Source organism: Colobus angolensis, unplaced genomic scaffold (genome assembly GCF_000951035.1).
Source record: "Colobus angolensis palliatus isolate OR3802 unplaced genomic scaffold, Cang.pa_1.0 Scaffold54, whole genome shotgun sequence".
In the NCBI taxonomy this organism is placed as follows: Eukaryota; Metazoa; Chordata; class Mammalia; order Primates; family Cercopithecidae; genus Colobus; species Colobus angolensis.
The window spans coordinates 7,336,960-7,346,944 of record NW_012118932.1 but is presented as its reverse complement, the minus strand read 5'-3'; the positions used below and the strand labels follow the sequence as shown (position 1 = coordinate 7,346,944).

Genomic DNA, 9,985 nt, shown 5'->3' with positions numbered 1-9,985 from the left:
GGAACACTATCGAGGCAGGGTGGGACCCTATCTAGGCAGGGTGGGACCCTATCTAGGCAGGGTGGGACCCTATCTAGGGCCACCTGGTGCTAACTTTTTAGGTTTTGTGAGGCCTACTAGTTTCACTATAGTTTTAATCAAAAAGAAATAAGTAATGTACATTGCTATGGTTTGAGTTTGTCACCTCTGAAACTCATGTTGAAACTTATTCCCCAATGTACCAGTATTAAGTGGTGGGGTCTTTAAGAGGTTACTGAGTCATGTGTGCTCTGCCTTCATGAATGATCAATCCATTCATGGATTAATGAATTAATGGGTTCTCACAAGAGTATATCTGTTATAAAAGCCCATATAGCAAACTTGACTCCTCACCATGTGATGCCCTGCCTTGTTTTGGAACACTGCAGAGTCCCCACCAGCAAGAAGCCCTTCACCAGATGCACTTCCTTGCCCTTGGACTTCCCAGCCTCCAGAACTGTAGGAAATAAATTCCTTTTCTTTACAAATTACCCAGTCTCAGGTATTTAGTTTAGCAAGAGAAATTGCATGCCTTTATTGAAAAATGATTGTTCCATATACTCTGGATTTTCCAGCAATAGCATTAAATGGTGTTGCACATTTTGAAGCTGGAACTTCTTTTAAGATATTCTGCTCGGGTTCTGACAATGAAAACAACATAATCCTACTCATATTATTCCTGCCTCATCACCAATGCTTTTAAGGTACCAGGTATGAGTGATGTTGCTTTGACTATTATGGCAAATCCAGCACAATAGATCACATTAACATGGTGACATTACAGGATCATTTACATAAAAACAGTTAACATTTGTTGAATGCTTTCTACCTACCAGGCATTATTCTAAGTACTTTACATTTGCTGGATCATATAATCTTCAAAACAGCACTACGATGTCGATGCCAATTTTATTCTAATTTTACTGATGGTAAAATTGAGGCAAAGAGAAGTTAATATACTCAAAAGTCACAAAACAAGTGAGAGAGAGAGGGAACACAGATTTAAACTCAGAAAGTTATAAATTCCAATCATATGCTCTTTTTTTTTAAATCATTTCTACATTAGATGATGTAGTCTATACTAAGGAGAAAAAAGATTTCAAGAAAAGGAGAGGAAAATAACAAGGGGCAGTGAGATGGAGTGGAGAGAATATTGCACTTGGAGTCAAGACTTTGTATTTCTCATTTTGATATGCCTCTGTTTAATTTTTAGTGGACCATTTAATGACTGATTCTCATCTATAAAATGCAAATTGACTGCATGCCTTTTGATTTAATACTCTTTGTTTGCCTCATGCCAGACCTTTCACAAATCACCTTCACATGAATGATCTCATCTAAGCTTGACAGAAATTTTCCAAGAAACTTGACATTCAAAATAGTGGAGGCTCCCACCTCCACTGTCCCACCCACTTTATTGCACAGATGGTAAGGATCTTCGGACTCCAAAGGCAGTGTCTTTTCCTCCTATATTCTGCTGCCCTATTTTATGTATATAAAAGCATTTTTTAAACTGTGAAATAACTTTCATAACTAAAGTGGCATTCAAAGGTGGATTGGTAATGCTTTCAGCAGAAGCAGCCTGCAAAGAAAGAATAAGTTTGGAATTTATTTGGAGGAGCCAGACTAGTTTACATGAAAACCACATGCAATCTTAATTTATTTTGTTTAAATCTCAGAACAAATGCTAAACTGATGGAAGAATATGCTGCTTCTCTGTGCTCTGGTGAATTCCTTATTTTGTAGCATAAAATGATAAATGTTTGAACAGCTGCAATTATAAAGTTAAGAAACCATGCAACACAAATACAAACACACACACAAATACACACTTTTTTTCTGTCCAGCCTTGTGGGTTGGAACTGTGCCACCGAAAAGAATCCATGGGTGACAAATTTATTTTCGTTCATTATGCTGAAATCCCTTGCATGGCATAACTTTCTCTGTGGGAGGTTTACCTCAAGAAGGGCAAAAAAAAAAAAAAAAAAAGAAAAAATGTGAACAAACCAGCTTTCTTGATTTATTGTCTTGGAATAGTTTCTGAGATATTGTTCTCCTTCGGGTACAAGCTAAATATAAGCTAAATATTTTTGCAACAATTGAGGATTAATGGGAAGGAGTTGATGGGTGGAGACAGCTTGGCCTTAGTCATTGTACAAATCTTTCGTTTCCATTTTATCTTTGTATACTTAAGCAGCTGAATAGAAGGAGTTGTTATTTCTTATTTAACTTATTTTAAGCACATGTGCTCTGAATATATCCTATGATGCAGGTGAGCCTGTGTGTCTATTTAACTTGTATGCAGTCATTGTAAACTCTTTTATTGGTTATATATTTGAAATCGGAGAACTCAGTTCTTGGTGTTCTGGGAAGTACATGAAAACTTATAGTGGGCTGAACTTCCTTGTTGTCTGCTGAAAATGAATGAATGGGCCTGAATCTGCTCCTTGCCTATTTACTGAGATATACATAAATCATACAATATCATGTGGGACGGAATTAAGAGAATCATAGAATGTCAGATTTGGAAGAGACCTTAGAGCACATTATCACAATTTTATTGGTCAGGGAAACAAAGCCCCCGTGGGTATTATGTGAATATGGGATTTAATGTAAAAATTAGACCTCATCCAATACTGTAAGAACTGAAAAAGTGAAGGTCTAGAGGGGAGTTGGAAACACCAAGAAAAGGTCACTAATCATTCAGCCTTTAGGCATTGGTGTGAGTGGACAAACGGAAGCTTTCAAGGAAATCCAAGAAATTTAAGGACTACGTAAAATTTGAACAATTGTGCTTTTGATACATTGAGATTTCACTATGTATCAGGAACTATGCTAAGCATCACACATCTTGCATGTCTTTTTCTTAGTGATTCTAGAATTATTTTTCAATTATTTATGCATAAATAAATATGAAGATCTTTACATAGAAAAATTGAGTGAGAAACACCAAAGACTCTGTAAGAAAAGCCACATTGTCATCAGAACAAGGATCCTAGTAGAAAATAGTTTAGGTAGAGCCTTTAGATCATAGTATATCTTTCAGCTTCCTTTTGAAGTTATAAGAATTTCTTTTGGAGAATTAAATGGGAAAGGTAGTGAATGAGCCCAGGGAAATAAAGAAAGCTCCACAGTCTGGCATCTGACAGATCTGTAAAATGAGCCGAATACTGGATATCTGGCATGAATATGGTTTGAGAGTGGGATGGTTTGATTTGTTTTTTCTTCTGAGCTCACCATGACCAACTTCCAGATCTCAGAAAAATTTCAGTATGGTAGAGTGAATGTCCTCAGCTGACAACAGTGCCTGAAGCAAGAGTGGGGCCTTTATCAGCATACGGTCCAAGCTGATAGTAACCTGAGCCAGGTATCCCAGAGCTGAAGGATTCTTAGTAGTAATAGCCATTAGCATGTCTGTTTCTTGGGTCACGCTGCTTAATCTAACTGATTGCTGTTTATCTCTATTCAGTTGTCATCTGGAATTGCCCTTCAGCATGGCCCTGAGGATTCCGCTTACTTGTCTCCCATGTTAGATTCCCTAGATCTGTATTGAAGTGAAACACAAAATCAGAAGCTTTTTGAGCAATGGTTCATGAACTTTATGTTGCAAACTAAACTAAAATGTTTTTATTATATTATCAGATTTAATTTTTAATTAGTCTGGATTAAAATTTTAGGTTTTTTGTTATTTAGCTTACAATTTTGACGGCATTGCACAAGTATTGTTTTTTGAGAACTCCAAAGACACTTTGAATCCCAATCTTATATGTGATATCTAATTTTATTTTCTCTTCCCTGGAAGGCTGTAAGATTTTTCTCTTTGCATTCTATGTCCTTGTATTTCCTCAATTTGGATGTGTTTTATTCCACTTACATCAGTTAGCAGTATATATTTCAGGAAATTTTTTCCAAATTATTTTGTAAGTAATTTCCTTTTCTTTCTTTTTTTGTTCTCTTTCTAGAGGTCCTCTCACTTATGTGTGGGACCTCCTGAACTCATTCCATAATTTTTAATATTTTTCCCCATGTTCTATTTTCTCAACTTGCTCTTCTCTTTTCATCATTTCCTGAATTTGTTTTTTTTTTTTTTTCAAATTTTCTATTGAGTTCCTCACCTCTACTCTTACATGTTTTTGTTCTTTGATTTTGTTACAGCACTTCTTGTTTCATGGCTGGCTGAAATGTTTTTCTTATTTCTCTGAAGATTAAAATTACAGTTCTACTAAAGTTCTTCCTGTTTTCTGTTCACATAAGCTCTGTTCCTTCCAAGTTGTTTTTTATTCTGTTTATTTCTGTCTATACCTGTCATATTAGAGGTGACCTTTGGATATTTGTCCATACTTGGCAGTTGTCATTTCCTTTTTTTTTTTTTGAGATGGAGTCTCTCTCTATCACCAGGCTGGAGTGCAGTGGCGTGATCTTGGCTCACTGTGACCTCCGCCTCCTGGGTTCAAGCGATTCTTTTGCCTCAGCCTCACGAGTAGCTGGGACTACAGGCACACGCCACCATGACCAGAAAATGTTTGTATTTTTAGTAGAGAATGGGTTTCACCATGTTGGTCAAGATTGTCTCGATCTCTTGACATTGTGATCCGCTCCCCTTGGCCTCCCAAAGTGCTGGGATTACAGGCGTGAGCCACCACTCCCAGCCCATTTCCTCCAATGAATCAGATCCAAAAGTGGATTAAATTCTCTGAGTGCTTGGCTTGGGTAGCACTTGTTACCTCTAAGGAGACTTGCTTGAATTCTTTATATGATGTTAGTATTTCTCCTTAGGCTGATAAGGTTGAAAGAAAAGTCTCTTCCAATATTGTCCTTGTATATTCGTGTCTTTAAACATCTCTTTAGTGGTTTTAAATGTGTGTGTGCGTGTGTGTGTGTGTGTGTGTGTGTTTAAGGGAGAAGTGTGATAAAAGGGCTTTTAATTTTTTTGGAAACTAGGATGTCCCTATTATCTTACTAAGCCTCATTGCAAATACCGAATTAAGATGGGGGGAGGCTAGTGGGAAGTGTTTTCTTTTCCTCGTGGAAATGAGTTTAAAGGGTTTTATGACTTGTCCATATTCTCACAACTGTTGAGTGGATAAATCAGAATCTGAATGTGCAGAAGGTGGATTTTATAGACACTGACTAAAGATGTGTGCCCTGGGGACAAAATAAAGCCTAGATAATAGCTTCTCTGACAGTTTGTGAGGATCTGACAGTTTCTGGTCTGTATAAGTGAAGAAGGAATCAATAAAAGAGGTATATCAAATTATATAATCAAATAAGCAATATTACTTGATTATATAATTTTGAATAAACATTTTAGTCTAACCAGAGAAGCTTGTTCGAAATCTGTTAGTTCTACTTCCAAAATCAACTTCAAGTCTGTGCATTCCTCTCCAACTCCACTGCTACCTTTCTAGTCTTCAAATAATCACTAGTATTCTCTTGGCTTATCACAATAAACCTCCTACCTGATGATCTCACCTCCATTCTTCATCTCTTCTTACAAATAATGCCTATGGAACTGAGAAGAATCTTTTCTAAAATTTATATCATCCCCTTTCCTTGCTTAAGATGTTTTAAAGTTCTTCTATAACAATAAAAGGCAAAATATAATTCCTCAGCATGGTCCATAAGGCCTGAATAGGCTGATGTTTATCCACTTTTTCAACATCAGCTTTTGCTTCACTCACTGTGCTCCAACCATAATGGTTTTATTTCACATTTGAAAAAGTTCTGGGAGATTTCCTACTTTAAGGATTTGGCTTATGCTATTCTCTTTGCCTGGGATGCTCTTCCTACTACTGCCAACTGATTGACACTTCATCATCATTCTTCAGAATTTATCTTAAATTCCTTTTTTAAGAGTCTGGCATAATCTACGCCCTGGGTGAATTATATTCTTTGTTTCTTTTAATATTTCAGATTATCTACATGTAATTGCTAAACTATCAGAAAATAATCTAGAGAATCTGAAAAGTCATTCTTTTCATTGTATGCATTTGTACTTTTCTAACCACAATGTCAGAAGCATATTATCAGATGAGAATGTGCTTTTAATTCACAAAGTGAGGTTTTAAGAACCCACTTTGTGTGAGATAGTGAAGTGTGCTGAAACAGCACTGGGGGCTTGGGCTTTGCTGCTAAGTTGAGGACTCACCATAGCCAAGTTAACTTGCTTCCATGGACTTCATTTCCTCTATCTCTGAGGTACAAAGATTGGAAGGAGACAATTTCTATAGACCTTTCTGAGTTACTATTCCAAAGGTGCTCTATACTAAAACACGGCTTTCAAATGATTTTCCAATACAGGCATACCTTAGATATTAGCAATTCAGTTCCAGATCACTGCAATAAAGTGAATTTTGAAATAAAGTGAGCCAGCCAAAAATTGGGGTTTCTTGTGCATATAAACGTTATGTTTGTGATATACTGTATTCTATTAAGTGTGCAATAGTGTTATATCAACAAAACAATGTACATACACCTTAAATAAAAATGCTCTTGCTAAAAAATGCTAACCATCACCAGGGCCTTCAGCAGGTCCTAATCGTTTTGCTGGTGTAGGATCTTACATCAATGTTGATGGTTGCTGACTGATCAGAGTGGTGGTTGCTGAAGGTTGGGGAAGCTGTGAGGATTTCTTAAAATAAAACAATAATGAAGTTTGTTCCATCAGTTGACTCAAGAACATTCTTGTCCCAGAAGATGTCTCTGTAGTGTGTGATGCTGTAAAACCTCTCTCAGAATTGAAGTTAGTCCTGCAAACCCTGCCACTGCTTTATCAACTAAGTTTATGTAATATTCTAAATCCTTTGCTGTCATTTCAAAATACTTACAGCATGTCCACCAGGAGTAGATTCCATCTTTAAAAAACAAAACACTTTTTTTGGCTCATTCATAAGAAGAAACTCTTCACCCATTCAAGTTCTATCATGAACTTGCAGTAATAGAGTCACATCTTCAGAGTAGATTTAGCATAATTCTTGTGAACCCTAGGATTTTCAGAATGACGAATGAGATTTGGCTTCAACTTAAAATCACATCTGCATTAGCCCCTCACAATAGAGTCAGCCTATTCTTGGAAGCTTCAAAACTAGGAATTGACTTCCACTCTTTATGAAAGTTCTAGATGGCATCTTCTCCCCACAGGAGGTTATTTTAAGTACACTAAAAATCTTCAGAAGACCCGGATAGTGGGAGGCACTATCCGGATCTTCTGTAGCCTGCGCTGGCTCTGGGATCTCAGCACAGGTCTTTCGCTCTTCCTCCTCTTGAGCAGCCATGGCTGCCAGGAAGACCCAGAACCCCAAGGCTGGGGTGGCCCAAGTGCAGCTGGTTTTGGTGCTCAACATCAGTGTGGTGCGGGGGCTACAGGACATACTGAGGACCAACCTGGGATCCAAGGGCACCATGAGGATGCCTGTTTCTGGTGCTGGACAAATCAAACTTACTAAAGACAGCTATATGCCGCGTCACAAAATGCAAATTCACGAAGTGCAAATGCTATTAAATGTATTCTTAATAGCAAAAGTGGCAACAGCTCAGGATGATATAACCGGTGATGGTATGACTTACCGTGTCCTAATAATTAGAGAGCTACTGAAACAGTCCGACCTCTACATTTCTGAAGGCCTTCATCCCAGAATAATCACTGAAGGATTTGAGACTCCAAAGGAAAGGGCCCTTCAGTTCTTGGAACAAGTCAAAGTAAGCAGAGAGATGCACATAGAAACACTTAAGAGATGTGACCAGTACGTCTCTTCATACTAAAGTTCATACTGAACTTGCAGACGTCTTAACATAGGCTGTAGTGGACTCCATTTTGGCCATTAAAAAACAAGATGAACCTATTGATCTCCTCATAGAGATGAAAAATAAACCCAAAACTGATACAAGCTTAGAGGCCTGTTTTGGACCATGGAGCACGGCATCCTGATATGAAGAAAAGGGTGGAAGATGCATACATCCTCAAGTGTAGTGTGTCATTAGAACAAGAAAAAAGGAAGTAAATTCTGGCCTTTTTATTTACAAGAGTGAAGAAGAGAGAGAAAAAATCATAAAATCAGAAAGAAAGTTCATTGAACATATAGTTTAAAAATAATAGAACTGGCCAGGCGCGTTGGCTCACGCCTGTAATCCCAGCACTTTGGGAGGCCGAGGCGGGCGGTTCACGAGGTCAGGAGATCGAGGCCATCCTGGCTAACACGGTGAAACCTCGTCTCTACTAAAAAAAAAACAAAAAAATTAGCCGGGCGTGATGGCGGGCGCCTGTGGTCCCAGCTACTCGGGAAGCTGAAGCAGGAGAATGGTGTGAACCCAGGAGGCAGAGCTTGCAGTGAGCCGAGATCGCGCCACCGCACTCCAGCCTGGGTGAGAGCGAGACTCCGTCTCAAAAAAAAAAAGAACTGAAAAGGAAAATCTGCGGTGATTCAGATAAAGGATTTGTTGTTATTATCAAAAGGAAATTGATCTCTTTTCCTTAGACGCTCTTGCAAAAGAAGGTGTAGTAGGTCTCCACAGAGCTAAAAGTAGAAATATGGACAGGCTGACTCTTGCTTGTGGCAGGGTAGCTCTGATTTATTTTGATGACCTAAATCCCAACTGCTTGGGACTTGCAGTTCTTGTGCGTGAGTATACATTGAGAGAAGAGAAGTTCACCTTTATTGAGAAATGTAACAATCCCCACTCTGTCACATCATTGATCAAAGGATCAAATAAGCACACACTCTTATTTGATGCCATCAGAGATGGCTTGAGGACTGTCAGAAGAGCTGTTAATGATGGCTGTGTAGTTCCAGGTGTTGGTGCCGTGGAAGTGGCAACGGCAGAAGCCCTAATTAAATATAAGCCCAGTGTAAAGGGCAGTGAACAGCTTGGAGTTCAAGCATTTACTGATGCATTGCTCGATTATTCCCAAGGTTCTTGCTCAGAATTCTGCTTTTGATCTTCAAGAACATTAGTTGAAATTCAAGCAGAATATTCAGAATCAATCTGCTTGTGGATGTGGACCTCAACATAGGTGAACCAATGGTAGCAGCAGAAATAGGAGTATGGGATAACTATTGATTAAAGAAACAGCTTCTTCACTCCTGCACTGTGATTGCCACCAACCTTCTCCTGGTTGACGAGATCATGCAAGCTACTAATAGAATGTCTTCTCTGAAAGGTTAAGTTGAATCTTCGCTGTATCTGAGTCTTGAAGACTCTGCAAAGTGATCCTGAGGAATATAACTGTGGAATTTTTGTCCAAGCTTCAAATGGTTTTCAAAGGAATTTTCTTTTCCCATATGAAAAAAAAAAAGAGAGAACACTGGTACCTAACAGAATTTTGAAGTTCTGAAATTACAATTGCAGTATTTTTTTTAATTGCACTGAAGTATAAGCACATAAAGCAGGTCCATGTCTGTCTTTTACCCAGTGAACAGGATGCTTTGCTTTAGCTACAGTCACATAAAATTCCATGTGAGAAAAGCATGTTATCTACCTTATTATTAAATATTTATTGAAAAACAAATTTTAATGTTTAATAATTTCTTATGAGGATGTTTGTTAAATTATCCAACAGTGTCCTATTGTCAAGTATTTAGGTTTAAATAAATTTTGTGCTAATATAAATACCACTTAAGTAATTTAAGATTTTGAAAGCGTCCCTGTTAGTATAAATTTCTATTTGTAAACTTATTGGATCAGTTGGACTTTTCCTGCTTTTGAAATAGCTTTACTACAGTACTCCCCACAAAACATTAAGCTGTAGTAAATGAGAAGAACAGTAAACTAGAGGCAAGGGAGTTGAGAAAGTTGCAAGGGACAAGTGGCAAAAATAGAAGAAGCAGAGGTAAAAGATGATGGAGGGCATGGTGACTAAGGGCTAAGGCTATTGGGTGAAATACGAGATTCATAGCTGACCATATTTTCAAGCCTCTGAACTTTTTGCTTGTGCAGCATTATCCATCCCAAATCCTCTAGTGTCATATTT

General features: G+C 37.9%; 1 pseudogene; it reads left to right on the top strand.

Annotated features, from left to right (window-relative positions):
* Window positions 1–7,290: 7,290 nt before the first annotated feature.
* LOC105525554 lies at window positions 7,291–9,180 on the top strand (annotated as a pseudogene).
* Window positions 9,181–9,985: the final 805 nt, after the last annotated feature.